This window comes from Odocoileus virginianus, chromosome 28 (genome assembly GCF_023699985.2).
Source record: "Odocoileus virginianus isolate 20LAN1187 ecotype Illinois chromosome 28, Ovbor_1.2, whole genome shotgun sequence".
In the NCBI taxonomy this organism is placed as follows: Eukaryota; Metazoa; Chordata; class Mammalia; order Artiodactyla; family Cervidae; genus Odocoileus; species Odocoileus virginianus.
The window spans coordinates 10463042-10481204 of record NC_069701.1 but is presented as its reverse complement, the minus strand read 5'-3'; the positions used below and the strand labels follow the sequence as shown (position 1 = coordinate 10481204).

The window sequence follows — 18163 nt, the reverse complement described above, 5'->3', positions numbered from 1 at the left end:
TGTTCCCCAAGTGGTTACCTCTAGAAACAACTTAATTATAACTGTTTAGAAAGTGACCCCCATACACAGCATAAGACACTGCCATGTGCTAACAATAACCGATACACAGGAGAGGATCATGACTCTTCCAAAGTCACACCGGTGGTAAGTGGAATAGGCACAATTTAAAGCTGGGGCTTCAGCCTTCTATGCCAGTTCCTATCTGATCTATAAATATAGATGAAGAGTAATGTCCCTTTCATTCCTTCTCCAACTACATCTTAACACAATAATCTCATTTCGGCCTCATTTACCTTATATTTAGTAATCTTCTTCCAAATCCAGACATACAAACACTGGAACTGGCCTGGACAACCTGGGATGTAGGGTCACCTTTATATATTTCCTTTGCATATCTGCCTTTTAATAATTAAAGCTGCATGTATTTATGAGAATAAATAGAGTGAATAAAATATAAACAAAACAAAGGAGATTTATTTTTTTTAAAAGATCTCTTAAAATAAGCTTTTGTCTTTTTTCCTATATTAAAGATTAGATAACCTTTTCTCAGTGCATCCAGTGAATTTTCAAGGGCATTTCCCCCTCATTTGCTCTTTGAAATGGAATTACTGCCATTTAAAGGTGATATGCAAACTGTCATACCTACGCTTACTACAGCTGTCTAAGAATATGACATTCAGGCTGATGTACATTGCTGGAGGGTGATGGACAAGGAGCTGGTATAATGTTAACACATCCTCTACTTCATTTGTAAACAAAATTCTATTTTCATTTGTCAGTCCTGAGTTTAGATTGAATTTTAGTTTCCTAGTCCCCAGGAGCATATCTATGTGATCTTTACAAATAATTGTCCCAAATATGAAGTTGACCACATGGCAGTCGGTCCAAAAATGCAACCAACTTGTCCAAAATTTGTAGGGTCTATCCTGGAGAAGGAAATGGCAACCCACTCCAGTATATCTGCCTGGAAAATCCCATGGATAGAGGAGCCTGCTAGGCTACAGTCCATGGGGTCACAAAGAGTGGGACAGGATTGAGCGACTTCACTTTCACTTTCATCTTCATGCTGGAGAAATTAGTGCTGTTTTCACCATAAGTAGCTAACTTCCTTCTAGTTGGTCTTGGGTCTGTTAAGCAGGTGCAGAAATTTAAAGAAAGAGGGGGAAAGCGTGGCCCCTGCCTCCCACTCACTTTACAATCTCCTAAGGAAATGAACTGAAAAAAAAAATGGAATGATGAAGCTTAAACTGAAGTCCATGGAAGAAGGAGAGAAGAGACTTAAGTGGACAGCACTGGCCACATCTGGCATCATAGACATGGTGGACATTGAAGCTGGGCAGAATTTCCATAGAAAGAGAGGAAGACCTTCTGACTCATGCATAGAGACACCTGATTATTATTAATTTGTACTGTGCTTTTACTTGTTTCATATCCTGTGCTAGATTCTGAATATACAGAAAGAAAAATAATAAAAGACTACACTAAAATTTCTATTCCTGAATACTCAGTACTTACTACTGGACACCATGATGGTTTTGGAATACACATTCCTTTCATTTGTGATTTAGTATCAGGAAGTGTATCTATACCACAGAAGGAAACAAACTCCTTTGTGCTCTCTTACATGCCTATATTCATGAAATCCTAAATTTGTGTTGTCATAGATGAAGAAATTTCATTTAAAAAAATCAGCAAATTCCATCTGGTCTATGCAACAGGTTCTTTAGAGGATATCATGCATGTTTTCACAAATTCACCTCATTGGCTTGCTCCTGAGTGGGTAATTAATTATTTAAGAATTCTGAGGGACAGATGGATTCCTTTCTATTGTTAACACGTATATTCCCAAAAACGGATTTGAGAAAAAAATGGACAATATAAGCAAATTAATATTTCCAAAAATAGTATACTACTGGGGAGTGATATAATTAAAATCTTCTCCTTAATACCATAAAAAGGAGGCAGATTTTGTCTTGGCTGTTTCAGTTCAATGTGGATCAAAGGCAAGAGCGTTGACTACATCACCTGCCAAGCCCCCTTCTGTCTTTTTATTCCATACTTTTTAGAAGTGCAATATCTATTGATATAAAATAAGCACTTGCAAAGGACCAAAAGAGTGTTCAGAAGGCTGTCACAAGAAAGCTGATGAAGGACTCCTCAAAAGTTTTCCAAATTTACATGCAAAAATTAGAGTCTGGTAACTATAATTTAATTAAAACTTTTTTTGAAAAAGGAAATGTTTTTCTTCATATTTTATCTCTATGACAACTAAATAGGTTTGGAGCAGTGCCATTATACTAATTAAGGACATGGTCTCACAACATGACCTTCTATGAAGATTAAATGCAAATGTGTGCATTATCTAGTTTCAATTAGGCTGCTGCATTCCTGGCTTGCAGTTGTGAGCAAACACTGTTTTGTATAAAGAACATAAATTGAAAATTGTTTCTTAAGAATTAGATAAAACTAAGGGAAATGAAAAGGAGCCCGCTGCTTGTATCACACACATTGATGTAGAACCTGGAGGTCTGTATCCACTCATTTATCTTTCCATCCTTCTGTCTGACATCACTGAGCCCCTCCTGTAAGCCAGGCAAAGGCTGGGAGGACAAATAAAAATTTCTGTCTTTACTAATGAGCTCCCTCTGGTGATGGCGACCCATGTAAACATGATAATTACGAAACATGCCCAGAGGATCTGGATTGTAACGAGATGAAACCCACTGGTAACAGGGTTGGAGGGTGGGGGTGGGAGACAGAAGAATGTCCTCTGGGAAGATACAAACAACCTAATGCTTATTTGCTTATATTTTATTTATTGTTTATCTATATCCCTACTCATTTTCCATCTCATATTATTTTGATGGAAATTGTTTCACCTGTGAATATGTCAGTATGTATCTCTAAAAGATAAGGACCTATTTTTAATACTAGCACAATATCATTATCACATCTAAAATATTACCAATAATATCAGCAAATATCCAGTTGGTATTCATATTCTCAACTGTCTCATAAATGTCATGAATTTTTTTTTAGCTTGTTTGAATCTGGATCCAATATGCTTACTAATAACAATTAGTTGACTCATCTTTTAAGTGCTTTCCCTACATTTCTTTTCTCCTTGTTACTTATTTGTTGAAGAATTCTGACTTTTAAAGGATGAGTGGGAGGGACGTTCAAGAGGGAGGGGATATATGGTATACTTAAAACTGATTCACATTGTTGGGCAGCAGAAGCTAACACAACATTGTAATGTGATTACCCTCCAAAATATCTGATGATAAACCATAAAGGAAAAGAATATTAAAAAAGAATGCATATATGTATAACCGAATCACTTTGCTGTACAACAGGAATTAACATTGTAAATTGACTATACATCAATATAAAATTGAAGGGAAGCCCAATAATAAAAAAATAAATAAGAAAAAAGATAAAATCAAACAAAAAACCAACCAACAAAAAAAAAAGGATGAGTGGGGTGAAGATAAAGAAGAAAGGATTAGGGAAAGCAGTTTAGAATTGCCAGGAACAAAAAATACTACAAAGACATCAAGGTCTTCCTTGCTTTCCTTAAACACAAACTCTGTGATCATTTTTATTTCAGAAATACTGCTTAGTATACACTATCTCCTTTGAATACTCATTGGAAGGACTGATGCTGAAGCTGAAGGTCCAGTATGTTGGCCACCTAATGCGAATAGCTAACTCATTGGAAAAGTCCCTGATGCTGGGAAAGACTAAGGGCATGAGAAGAGGGGGTCAGAAGATGAGACGGCAGGATGGCATCACCGACTCACTGAACATGAGTTTGAGCAAACTCCAGGAGATAGAGAAGGACGGGGAAGCCTGCTGCAGTCCATGGGGTCACAGAGAGTTGGACAGGACTGGGCAACCGTGTGACTGAATGACAAACACCGTCTCCTTACAATGCCCTTCTCCATGTGGCTGGTAAATTCCCACATCACCTTCAAGGCTCAGCTCTGAAATTATTCTCAACTTCTAAATCTCACACTGTCTCCACCCTCCCTAAAAATATTACCTGGGATCTATCAATTAACCATGTTAGATGCTGGGCAGGAAAAGATAAATGAAATCAAATCCCTGCCCTCAAGAAACTCACTGGGGGATATTTTTGGCAAGAAAGACAGTGATGCCACACTCTGGCCTCTAAATGTACGCTTCCCCGTATAATTCAGTCATAGCAAGTATGTGCTCATTGCTGTGTAAGGCATAAGCTTGGAAGCAGTCAGAAAAAGTTAGATTTGCTACAAAATCATTAATAAATAGTCTTGCTCTTTCAGTTTTGATTTAAAGATAGAAAGCATGACTTTGTCAATAGGCTAAATACTTAAGACTGTGTGCTTTATAGCTTTTTCTAAGGTTCCTATTTTATGCAAAGGTTGTAAGAAGATTAATACTGGAATATTAGATAATCAAATTGTAATGAGTTTAGCTGGTTCTCTATGGCTCACATTTCTACTTTTTATATAGCTGTTGAAGCAACTGAAGCAAACAATATAAAAATGTATTACCCAATCATAATTGTAAATGATGCTCTTGATGATGGGAAGCCCAGGACACTCTTTCGTTCACTTCAGGGCTGTCAATATTTCCTTGGGTTTGCACATTTGGGCCTTTACAAGTAAAAATAAATGATCTTCATATTTACCATGCCAGCACCTTATACAGTGTCTTGCATATAATGGACAGGAATGGATGACACTGGGCTTTCCTGCCACTTTGTAGCTGTGTGATCAAGTCTTATAATCTCCTCTCCTCCCAGAGTGCAGTTATGAGAGGTAAAGGAGATAGTGTGTGCAAGGTAGCAATAAATGCATGTGAGATTTAGTTATCATTTGTTAAAGAAATCAACAAAAAAACTGAATATTTCACCCTGTCCTTCATTCCTGTCCTATTCAAATTCCTGGCCAATCTCTCCAGACAACCTCAAGTAATATCTCCTTTATCACTGCTTTAAAAATTACACAGGGCTATCTCAAGCATTTTAGCACATAATTATACATTGTTTCTGTGTCTGACTGTTATTCTCCTCCATTGTAGCCACAGCTTTTAAAAAATAAGATGGGTCTGACACAGAAGTGATGTCAAAATATTTAACACCTAACTTTTCAGTTAATCTTTAGCTAATCAATTAGCTCTTCAGCTGCCATCAAGCCCTGGGAAAGTAACTGGAGTTGGGAGTAGTTTAAAGCAGCTGGGAGGGGGAAAAGCTATTTACCAAGAAGAATATAAGCATTTCAATGATTTAAGAACCAGGAGTTCTGTGTGTAGTCTGAATGTCAATACTGGTCTCTTTGATGCCTCTCTGGCATCCCTTATTTGTTAGAAACTCAAAACACTTACTAATGAGGTGAGATATTCAGCCCAGAAACAGTTTATCTTGCTATTTCTCTACCTGCATAAGGAAACCTCAAAACTAAACAAAGAAGAGTTTATCTGGTTTGTGCTACGAGAAGTAAAGTCATGTCATGGGATAATGGCACCTTTTCATTCTGGGATGACATACGTGCTTTTAAAAATCAACATTATCCATCACGGTTCCACTATTTTTAGTTTCTTCTTGCTCTGCCCTGAAGAGCTGTCTTTTACAGAAGAAACCAGTGCCGGGGGGAGCATTTGCTACCTGATCACTGTTGCCTCCTCTCACTCAGGCATGTTTTCTGAGAGAGTCTCTGGCTCGCCACTCACAGAGCTGGGCTGTGACTGGCGCCACACGCGTGGCTTCGTGTTTTCTGAACAGATCTGCTGCACCAGAAGCAAATGGCAAGAGAAAATAAACTTTGATTCCTTTCGCTGCCATTATTGAGTATTCTTTGGAAAGAAGCTAGAGGAATGAGTATCCAGGACCACGCTCATTAGGTAGGTGGGTTGACAGCATTTAACAACCTTCATGATATAAAAAGAGAATGTTTTATGATTGCACTTAGATGCCAGAAAATTGTGAACAGTATGAGCACACTTCCTATAGAAAGGAAGTCATAGTCTCGTCACTCCTGTGCTGCAAAACGGGAAAAGCAATCCAAAACAGGGCTAAATAAATCTGGAGTCAGGAGTTTTAGCAAAAACTGTTACCAAGCCCACCTAGTACAGTGTTATACAGGAAGTATTTTACTTCTTCAATGGAAAGAAAAAGTGAGTATTGCCTAAGGCTGAGGAACTAAAGAAAGAATAAATTATATAAACTATGAATAACACAGACACCAAAATTTAATCTAATTTTGCTATGGAGCACTGATATCTGGCTAACAAATATTTTAGTCTATCTCATTCTTGGTAAGGTAATATACCACACAATTAGCAAGTAAACGCATCTACCCTCATTTGTCTTATACCTTTGTTTTGTTTTTGTCTTATATAATTTTTTAGCATCAAAAATTTCATGATATCAAAATCTAAATAAATCTGAGGCACCGAGTGAGCCAAACTTCTTGAAAAGGTCTCACAGAAGCAAAAAAAGGAGAAAAAAAAGATGACAATGGTATTGTCTAGCTCTAAAGTTCTATAATTTTGAAACAGGGGACAAATTTTAAGGTTCATATTGAATTGACTTCAAATCTGTACACACATTGTAAAAAATAATGATATGACTGTGGCTCTGCTTAAAACCCAACTGTTACCATCCAATAACAACAGGTTTTGGTGAAACTGATACATCAGGTTTTCTATTAATTATACCACTGGTCAAATTGCTTCTAGCTGGCAACTTCTGCAACAGTGCCAATGTGAAGAAAAACAGAGAGCTAAATAATTACCTGGTTAGCTTTTGTGACTGCAGAAAGCTTTTTCCTCTGCCTCAAAGCCCTTGCCTCTTTCTTATTTCTTGGTAAACCCTTGCTCATCATGCCAATATTTAAAGGCATGCACTGCCTTCTTCCCATCTGTACTACACTAACTCCAGTGGACATCTGTATGCTGTGTGCTGTACATATCACAAGTTGGAGACCAAGTATCATTCCACCATCACCACAATCTCGTTTTTTGTTTTTGTTTTTTTCTTTTGACCACACTGCATGGCTTATAGGATCTTAGTTCCCCAAGCAGGGATTTAACCCGGGGCCCCCACAGTGACAGTGGAGAGTCCTAACCACTGGGCCACTAGGGAATTCCTCACTATCCCTTCCTAACAGTAACAGCTGCCAGACTTTGTTTGGGGACTTCTCAGGTCATAGGGAGTCTGCCTTTATCCTGTTTAAGCTTCACAGTGGGCTGGTGATTTGGCTCTATGTTCATGGGTAAGCCAGTCCATTCAAAGTGAACTTTAGGGACCGTTCTCAGGCTCACTTTCTGGCTGGATATGACTAAGAAAACAAGCTGTCCAGGAGCCACTGGCAACCATTCTGGAACCATGACGGCAGTTAGGGTTAGGATACAGCTAATCTCAATACAGACAACATGTCAAAACCTAAAGAAACAGATTTCTTGACAGCTCCGTGAGCCACAGGATCAGACCTCTGAGGCTGTTTTTACTGCTGTACTTTTGGGTTACAATCACCAATACATTTCCTTTATCAATCAAGCCAGTTTGAGTCATGGTGCCTGTTCCTTGCAATAGAAAGCAACCTCAACTGCTCTTGTTATGGCGCAGTAGGGATCACACTGTGTTACAATTGTGGGCTCACGTGCCCATTCCTCTCGGATTATAAATGCGGTGAGTCCAAGGATTATTCCTTTTTGTAATCTCAGTACCTAGCAGAACATCTGGCAGTAGTCTATGCATACTAACTGATTAACAGCTGACAAACAAACAAGCAAACAAGTATGTAACACAAGCTAATCCAGATTATTCCAGCCAAAAAACACCTCTTTCCCAGTATTTTATATTTTAAAAAATGTGACTGGAGTCCTTCTACTGAGTTAGATATCCACGGCATATTTATAACCATTTTCTATTCTAATTCAGTTAACTAAGAGTGCTTTTTCTCCTTTTTCCTCCTAATTACATAAATAATACATGCTCATTACCAAAGTTCAAATGATACATAAAGCATAAAAAATAAAGTAAAAGATGATGGGATTACCATCACCCAAGGCATACTCAATTAGAAGTTTTCAATTCAGAGGTTAAATGACAAATTTTGTTTTGTACTGTTTCTATTTGTCAAATGTGACACAGACATTAGTCGTTACATAATCATAAGTTTAACTTCTGTATTTTCAGACTGGGGAAACATTTGATGTGGGCCCACTATGTGCTGAGTTTTTAATGTGCTAGATGCTTTCACGTGGATGAGGGAATAGCTGTTTACCAGGACATGAATTGTTTCACTTTTGTTTTCCCAACAGCCTTGCTTTATAATTAAGGAAAGTAAGGTTGCCAGATTTGGTAGTAGAAAATATGTCCCAGGTTTGGGAATATACACACTGTTATATTTAAAATGGATAAGTGACAAGGACCTACTGTATAGCACAAAGAACTCTGCTCAATGTTATGTGGCAGCAGGGATGGGAGGGGAATTTCGGGTAGACTGGATACATGTATATGTATGGCTGAGTCCCTTCCCCGGTCACTTGGAATTATCACAACATTCAGCTATATCCGAAAACAAAAAAAAAGGTTTTGATTCTTTTTTTTTTAAATGGGGGGGGGGGGGTACCCGAAATTAGCACTGAACTCTCAGAGCAACTACAGTTTCAAACAGCATATGGACAAATGGCAGTTTTAACCCGGCTGACCCTAATGTCACCGTCCAAAGTCAGTCTATGCCTCTGAACTAGAAAAAAGACCAATGTCTAGCCTTGATGGATCACGTTGCAGTCAATTCCAAAATGGAACTTGGAAAGCTTTTAGTCTGAGATCTTCATAGCTTTGACCACTTTCTTGTTCAGGTGACTTCTTTTGGTTTAATGGGGAAAGGTCAAAAGCAAAAACGAAAGCCCCACAAAACCAACCCACTGGAGTTTCAGCTTCACTACTCTGAAGTACAGGTAAACATTCTTCAGTGCAGTGTAGGGCTGTTCCTAGCATTCCGGGGGCCGGGGGCCCAAGGTAGGAATACAAGTAGAGTATGGCAGAAACCAACACAACATTGTAAAGCAATTACCCTCCAATTAAAAACTAGTAAATTTTTAAACAATAAATTTAAAAAAAGCAAAAAACAAGTCGAGGCCCCCGGACCTGGGCCAGCCCCTTGTCTTTTCCAAAGTTCCTTCCTGCACCACAAAAGGCCTTTTGTGCGGATGTGTGGCTATCCCAAGTCCAGTGATGATCAACAAAATACCGCTCCCTGGCCTCAACCTTAACCCCATGCCAGTAGCAAACGCACGGATTTCCTCATACCCACGGGTGGGCACACACGTATGACCCTTGGAAATGGGCTCAGGATTATTTAGGGAAGAAATTCTGGGATCCTATTTACCCCGAATATGGGCTAGAATGCAAGTTCCAAATGGGCCCAGCCTGTTGCATCAGAGACTCCTCTGAAGTCAGAGGAATGCTATCCAAGTCAAAGGACAATACTAGTTCAGGGTAACTTTTAGATCTTATCTTGAGTTTAAGATATACGAACTTCTAAAATTCCATGCCTTTTAATACTAAATTTTATACTTTGGTGAGGACTGTAAAGATGGCTCAGGAAAATGTGACCTTGATTAGTTAGCACAGACCAAAAATGAGAGTAATGAAAGTCTCCAACTTCATTTTTTTATACCCCCTGAATTCTGACAGAGGTTAAATACACGGGGAGAAGAGTCAAGGCAGTTATAGGTCCAAGATTCCAAAAATGCAGTCATGTAACACTAGGCAAGCCCTACTGAATCTTCCTACCAAGGTGGTTACAGTATAGATTCTATAAGCAGACATGTGTGAGTTCAAATTCTAAGTGCTGCCGTAAGCCAATTAATTTTTTAATTAATAATTTATTTTTAAATTAATTTTTTTAAATTGAAGGATTATTGCTTTACAGAACTTTGTTGTTTTCTGTCAAACATCAACATGAATCAGCCATGTTGATTAATGAATAGGTATATATACCCCTCCCTCCCGTCTCCCTCCCCACCCCACCCCTCCAGGTTGACAGAGCCCCTGTCTGAGTTTCCTGAGCCACACAGCAAATTCCCATCGGATCTCTATTTTACACATGGTAATGTAAGTTTCCATGTTGCTCTCTCCATAACTCTCACTCTCTCCTCCCCTCTCCCCGTGTCCATAAGTCTGTTCTCTATGTCTGTTTCTCCATTGCCATAAGCTAATTTAAATTAGTATTTAAATAAACTTTTCTCTAATCTTATTTCCGAACTTGACATTGAGAAGCAAGATAGTACCTACCCAGTAGAGTCATGATGCAGAGTAAATGAGAAAAAGCAGGTAAAACATACAGCACAGTGTCTGGTGTAATAAATGATATCTACTATTATAATTACTAGTTTAATGCAATGTCTTTAAATGCAATGTCAGGGTCAGAATTATGGCATATTCATTGTTTGGTAAATAACTTAGAAGGCTATGATATATTATCTGGCATCAGCTCACCTCCATGCTCCACATTTGAAATCAAGTTTATTCTTTGAATAAGTATATAAAGACATCAGATATCATTCTAAGAATTAGTGAAATGTGAACTGAAAGGTAATAATTATGTTTACTAGGTTTCCAAAATAAAACAAAAAAATCATCTGACAGAAGTTTATCTTGCTAACAAGAAAATTTTTATAATCTTCCTTTTTAATGTGCATATTTCTTTCAAATCAACATTAAAAGAGTTTATATATTTTACAAAATTCGACATCTAACCATAATGACGACCTCTCACTGGGTTCCCTTTGTATCAAACAATGTATTGTCGGTAACACATATACAACATCATCATTCTGGCATCATCTTCCTAAGCTCCCCGAGCCCATTTTACAGATAAGGAGAGTGAAGTGGTGATCACGGCGACACAGGCCCCTGCCCTTCCCGTTTGCTCGCTGCTGAAGCCAGGCCTCGGAACAGCTCCTGTAAACCTCTCCCCTTTCTAACCCCAAAACCTTTCTCAGAAACCGTGTGTCATGTAGGAAAAATGTTCATGCCTCTTGGCTTTTAACCCTTTGTTAAGAGACAAGTTTTTTGGTGTGTATGTGCTCTCTCAGAAGGTTCTTGTTATAGTTCATATTCGTCTTCCTGTAAATTTAATTGAGAATAACTCATGCTAAATTTTCTTTTGTTGCTATTAAAGGAGCTGATTCCTGGTGGGTGGAGATGAAAAAAATCACCACCAAATGAGAAGAAACTCAGCTTATGGAAATTAGTTCATTGGCTTATTTCTCCATAAAACCACACTGAATCAAAACCCAGATACTGCTGCAAAATAAACCAGGGGCTCTGGCAGGAGATTTTTAAAAATACAGTACAGTAAAATTCAATGTACAATATATTGCAAAGGTACTTTACAACCATGTTCTTGGCATTGAGATACATTAACACTTTTAGGAACATTCAGCTATGTGTCATGATCTTTACAAAGCATAGTGTGCTGATCAAACCATCAAATACAAATATTGGTTTATACCTGGAATGATTTGCTGAATTTCCTATCTTGATCATTACTGCTGTACCCCGGAGGTTTTGAACTGAACATAAGACAAAAAGACATTTTACAGACCCCTTGTGGGGCAGCTGTTTGTAGATCAGAAATCAAGTCTCAGGTTACACACCCCTAAGTGCCAACCACAGTACATCACTCCTCTGCTCTTTGAGCAGAACTTATTCAGAGAAATGGAAAATATGGAAAAGCTATTTATGGACAAAAGAAGTATGCCTGGAAAATGTGTTCCTGAAAAAAAAGATACATTCCATATTCCAAATTTGCCAAGTTTTGGGTTTTGGTGCAATCAGAAAGTGTGCTAGGAATGGAGAAACAACTTTATCTGAAGTACGGTGGTACTGGTGACCAAAATATTTATCAGGAAAAAGCAAAGAGCACGCTGGGGGGGGAGGGTGCATACTTTTTATCAAGGCAATGCTAAAACGAGTTGCTTTCCTTGAGGATACAGAGGACGTTCTTTTCAGATCTACAGATTCCACATCTAAAGAGAAAGTGCCATTATGCATAAAGTAAATGCTTTGGACAGACAAACCGTTATGGGTCCAGAAGACAGTAGCTCCTTGCCAGTGAAATAAAGCAAATGTCAACAAGCCAGACACACTTGAAACATTCAGAAAAATGTCTTGCTATTCCTTTCCATACATAATATGCCATATGACACCACAGTTAAATCTGTTACTGCAAAGAAAAAAAAGTACATCAAGCTGTGGTTTCCATGAGATTTGGACAGAGGCAAACAACGCGGCAGAAAGGAGTCCGCGACGGTACAGTTCTCGCTTCTTTCCTTCTGAGGAGGAAATGACTTCCTACAGCTAGCTGACCAGGAGTTTGCGCTCACCCTGCCCGGAGCCAGGATCTGGAGTGTGCCCAGATGCGGACCAAAACGCAGCTTCAGGTAATTATTAACGGGAATAGGAAACTCGAGAAAACAGTCCCAAGTTACGCAAATACAACGGTCCTGCTTTCTGCATTTGTCTGTCCTGCGGGTGGGTTGTACAGCTCTTTCCATAACGATCCAGTCTGTTTTTTTCCCTCCTTCTCCCACATCACCAACAGGCATGCCAAATGCAAATCTGCTCACATTCTGATCCCATTCCGGCAAAAACACAGGGACTACCACCATACTGAGTTTCACAATAATCTCCACAATGACAATTATTCACAGCCCTTCAGTTCTGTTCACACAAAAGATTGCAATTTGAATCCTGCCTTGCATAGGTTCAGCTCTATCGGAGCTGGTTACCAGGCAAACTGTCTGTTTTAAGAATCTCCGACTGCTGGGGAGGGTAAGCTGGGGGGTGGGGATGGACAAACCGCCCTGTACATACCTCCTTTTGGCAGCTAGGCAAAACAATTTCGTGACAAAGAGACTTGTTCTTTTCAAAGCTCACCCAACAAATGAAACTGACAGAATGAAACCTGAGAAACTTTAGCAACCAAAGAAAGCAGCCTTCCAAGGATCAAGGTGAATAATTGATTTGTCGGCTTTTGTTTCATCTTTTAAGCTATTCTGCTCATTAAATAGAACTGTGGAATTTGTCAGAAGCCCAAACACTGACACACACTTCTGACAGCAAGTGCATATTTCAAACTACAGATTCATTTGCCAAGCTTATTCAACAACAATTAGCTGCAAAGCCGGGAACTTACCGAGCACAAAATTATTGGAACAAAGCAGGGAGGAGGCAGGAGGCACCAAAAGCAGCTTCTCTGTCTCGTTGGTGCCAGGTTCTCCTGTCTGCCGTCCGGTTCACACTTGCCTTTATAACTAAGACTCCGGCAGAACTCACTAGCGAAACCTGATGAATTATAAAACAGCCCCTCCTAGACTCTCATATTTTACATCACAGGGGGTGACCACGCAGCATCCTCTCTCCCTGGGTACATATATTTCCTTGTAACTCATCCTGGTAAATATATCAGCCTTAGAAGCAGTGACAGTAATTGGTGTTTGGGATGTACCAGCACGAACCAATAAGATGCTTTCCCACCATCCGTACCTCACCCCCATCCTCCACTCGAGTTCCCCCACACCTTGTTAAGGTGGATCCACCCAACCCAGTGGGGGTAGGCAACCATGGCAAAATGTGAAGGAAAGCCCGTGAGTCTCCGATGCCTACACGACAAGGTGTAGTACTCAGGTTCAATCCTCACAACAGCTCTGTCAAGGCCAGCACTCATATCTGCACAGCCCGGCACAGTGCACCAAACACTTCGCTCCCCCTGAGAGCAGGGCTTTGCTGAGCCCCTCAGCAACAAGCAGAGTTCAGCAGTGCTACAGTGTAAATGAGCCATCAGAGAAGTTAGTGACTCTGTCCAGTGCTCCTAGAAAGGGAAGAGGTAAGAGGCCCTAGAGGTTCGGGGGTTCAAGCTGCCCGCTGTGCAGATGAGGAGCACTTAGGAAGAGAGAGAGAGAATGACTTGCGCAGGTCACACAGTTTCCAAGTACGCTTCGAGCCTGACCCCAAACCCAGGACTTCTGATGTCAAAACAGTGTCTTTCTCTCCTACCGTGCTACCTCTAGAGCAAAGAAGCCCTGAAAACAGGGAGAAGGGCAGAAATCAGAAACAGTCCCATTGATTGGCCAAAAATCATTAACAGGCAGGCAGCATGGAGGAGCAGTATCTGAGCTTTCTGTTTCCTCACGGACAAGGTCAATATAACCTCTCTAGGTTCACTGAGTATCAACACCAGAAATCATGGTTTTGATAATAATAGCTATTATCAAGCACTTCTCATATGCCAGGCAGTTAGTTTTAGTGCCCAGGCTCATTTAATCTTTATTTAATCTTCTAAACATTTCTATGAGGTAGGTATTATCATGAACAACATATTTCAGATGAAAAAAAAAAAACTGAGATTCAGAGAGGTTAACACATCTGAGTAGGATACCAGCTGCTAAGTGACAGGGCTGGAATCGACTCCAGGCAACCTGGTTCCAGAGCCCACACTCTTAAACATATCCTCCCATCCCAAGTAGTGTTTCACATTCAACTGTAGGGGCAGACAGGCATGTGAGCAGGTTTACTTGCTATGGCCTTTCGTAGAAATTACAGAAAGAGCATAGGTTTAGGGACCCAAGAGCCTTATGCCTAAACCGTAGCTTTGTCACTGATTTTATAGTATCATGGGTTGCTTTATCCATGAAAATGGATATGCTAATGTTTACCTTGCATGATTAAATACATCAAGAAAACATAGTGCCTGAAACAAAAAACAACCAAAAACCAAGCAAACAAAACAATCAAAAAGAAGAAAATGCAGTGCCTGGTTATAATGCATACTCCCCAAATTACTGGTTATTATTCTTACCACACTTCTTGTTGGAAAATGGATTTCTGTCTCATGTCTCTTTAAACTGTCTTTTTCCATGTAAACTGTTTTCCAAGGAGTATTCTGTTAAGAGGGCTTCTGTGGTGGCTCAGAAGGTAAAGAATATGCCTTCAGTGCAGGACACCTGGGTTAAATCCATGGATCGGGAAGGTCCTGTGAGAAGCAAATGGCCACCCATTCCAGTGCTCTTGCCTGAAGAATCCCATGGACAGAGGAGCCTGGCAGGCTACAGTCCAAGGGGTCGCAAAGAGTCAGACACAACTGAACAACTAAACGTGTGCGCACACACACACACACACACACACACACACACACTCTGTTAAGACTGTGAATCTGCCAGCCTGTGAAGAAGTGGAAACAACACCAGACAGATCTATCACCCAGACTGAAGAGTGTCACCAGGAAGATGGGGGCTTTCTGCCCACGTGGCAGACCTGGGGGCCCTGTTCTGGGCTATCTGTTCATCTCCCTAGCTTCTCCTCCACTTCACTTCCGCCACTAGTCAGATGAACTCACCAGCCCAGGAAAGCACACACAGCAGCACGTTGGCTATCCACACTGAGACCAACTTGGCTCCCTCCACCCGCTTCAAACAAGCGCTTGCCACATAACAACAGAGCAATTTTGCACACAGCTCTACATCTCCTGCCATTAGGTCAAGCCATGCCCAGCAATAAAACGGTACTGTCTCTAAAGTTCCACTGCAAACTTCTGTCCTAACTTAGTATAAGCCACGATTTGGTCACCTACCAGGTCCCAACTTGGTGAGCTTATCCATGTAAGAGATTACTATCTCCAAGGCATGCCATCAACGTTCCCTGAGGGATATCAGTGTTAGCCCTCTGTGGGACAAGGTGATGCTATAATATTCCAGGCTACTCAGGTATAAGCATGAGAGATTTCCTTAGCTCTGTGCTTCTAAAGAGTGTCTGAGTAGCCAACTTAATTTACTAATGTATGCACTTAATTCTCTCTGTTTTTTCCTCTAAGCATATTACTAGAGGATATGGAATACAAGTAGATGAGGTGCCCACTCTTCTCATGACCATAATACTGGACACTGTAGGATCAGACGTATGCAACATAATCAGGAGCTTGGGGGAGAGGGATTTGAATTTCTAAATAGGTGTAGTAAAGAGTAAATGGTAACTATGATTACAAGATAAAGGGTTACTTCTAATATTATTATGTGGGAAGACTCTTGAGAATCCCTTGGACTGAAAGCAGACCAAACCAGTCAATCCTAGAGGAAACCAACCTTAAATATTCATTGGAAGGACTGATATTGAAGCTAAAGCTCCAATACTCTGGCCACCTGATGCCAAGAGCCAACTCACTGGAAAAAGACTCTGATGCTGGGAAAGATTGAGGGCAGGAGGAGAAGGGGATGACAGAGGATGAGATGGTTGCATGGCATCACTGACTCAATGGGCATGAGTTTGAGCAAGCTCTGGGAGATGTTAAAGGACAGGGAAGTCTGGAGTGCTGTAGTCCATGGGGTCACAAAGAATTGGACATGCCTGAGCGACTGGACAACAACAATCTATATGTGGCCTGATATGGCTTGGTCTGCTCTGAGTCTTTCCATGATTTTTAGCTTCTTAGTCTACCATTATCCCCCCAAATCCCATCTGGAACCATTCTCCCCTGCTGCCTGACTATTCAACCATTATGACACATCCATGAAAAATTACTATAGATGAGTTTTCATACAGTTTTTATATGATAATACACTGTTCTTTCCCTTGTCAAGGATCCTCATAGCACATATCTGTCATAATTACCACCCCATGCCACCAATTGCTCCCAGACATAATGAACTATATGGTGCCTGGAAGCTGTGACAGCACCTGTGCATATTAGTGACAATGCTAGTATTTATTGAAACTTATTATGTGCCGGTGATGTGTTAAACTTTACTTGCATCTCTCATTCAACCCTTGTAACATTTTGAAGTGAGCTGTACCATTATCTCTAATTTGTAGATTATCTCTAATTTGTAGATGAGGACTTGGTGACTGGAGAGGTTACATGACTTGATAATAAATGGCACAGTCAGAATAATGACTGAAGTCTAAGACTGCAGAGTCCGCTCTCTTATCTATCATATCCACTGCTTCTAAGAGATTGACAGAACAGAGAACATAAAATAGAAATGTCTGTTACCAGTGTTTTCACATCTCCATATCCCATTCTCTCCTTAACTTACTTCACTCCAGTTTCACCTTCACCATTCCACCAGAGTTGCTTTTATTAAGGCACATGATGACATATTCACCAACAGAAGCAATGGCCAGAGTTTACATGATGTCTCCACAGATCTTTGACACAGTGACTCATATCTTCCTTGAGTCAACCACTTTTTAAACTTGGTTCCTGAGACCCCCATGGTTTCCCTCCCACCCCCTTAATCCATCCTTCTCAGTCTCCTCTGCTGAGTCCTTCTTCACTTCCTGATCTTTCAAGTTTCTTGTGTCTCAGGGCTCATCATTAATCTCTCTCGTTACACTCACTCCCTAGGCCACAACTTCCAGTACTGAGGCTTAAGTAATGCCATCTCAGGATTAAAAACTACCACATGTAGATCTCCAGCCCTGGCCTGTACCCTGAATGCCAGACTTTCATATCCAGTGCATCCCATATCAGAGCATCTCCACTTGACTGTCTAATAGGCTTTCATATTCAAAGTGTCCAAAACTAAACCTGTGGGTCCCACCCCCTCCCATATTTACTGTACTCCTAATATGTACTGTTTTTAAGATGGCAAAATCATTCACCAAGTTGCTCTGGTCAAAAACCCGGGAGTCATTCTTAGTTCTTTTATAATAAATCTTTATATCTCACATCTTATTCATCAGCAAATGCTGTTAATTCTGTGTTCAAATTATATCTCAGATCCTTTCTTCACCCTTACTTCTGCTCTGTAGCCTTTACCACTATCATCTCTCACATGTGTCTCTGCCATTACCTCCTAATTGTTTTGCTTTGACTATGGCCTTGCTACAAATCATTGTCTACACAGCAAGCAGATTCTCCTAAAACAAAATGCATACTCCAGCACTCCCGATTCAGCTCATTCCGTGGCTCCCCTTTCACCTAGGATGGTAAATTTCTTTAAAAACGAACAACTCTTACGGCCCCTGGTACTTTACTATATCTTTAATGTACTCAGCCTCTCCTGAATGGCTGTGACAAACAACAGTTCTATGAGTTTGGTTTGTGGTATGGGTTAACTTGTATTCCCCACCACAAACTCATAGGTTGACATCTTAACCAATCCC

General features: G+C 40.2%; 1 protein-coding gene across 30 annotated transcripts in view; it reads right to left on the bottom strand.

Annotated features, from left to right (window-relative positions):
- The window catches only part of DLG2 (discs large MAGUK scaffold protein 2), a 2233668-nt gene that overhangs the window by 205266 nt on the left and 2010239 nt on the right, over positions 1-18163 (bottom strand). The window contains exon 1 of one of the 30 annotated variants that reach the window (XM_070457207.1): positions 13200-13445. The exons of the other annotated variants lie outside the window; for them this stretch is intronic. The gene's annotated coding sequence lies outside the window, so the exon portion shown is untranslated. Of the gene's footprint in view, positions 1-13199; positions 13446-18163 lie in introns of those variants that run through there. 30 annotated transcript variants of the gene reach the window in all.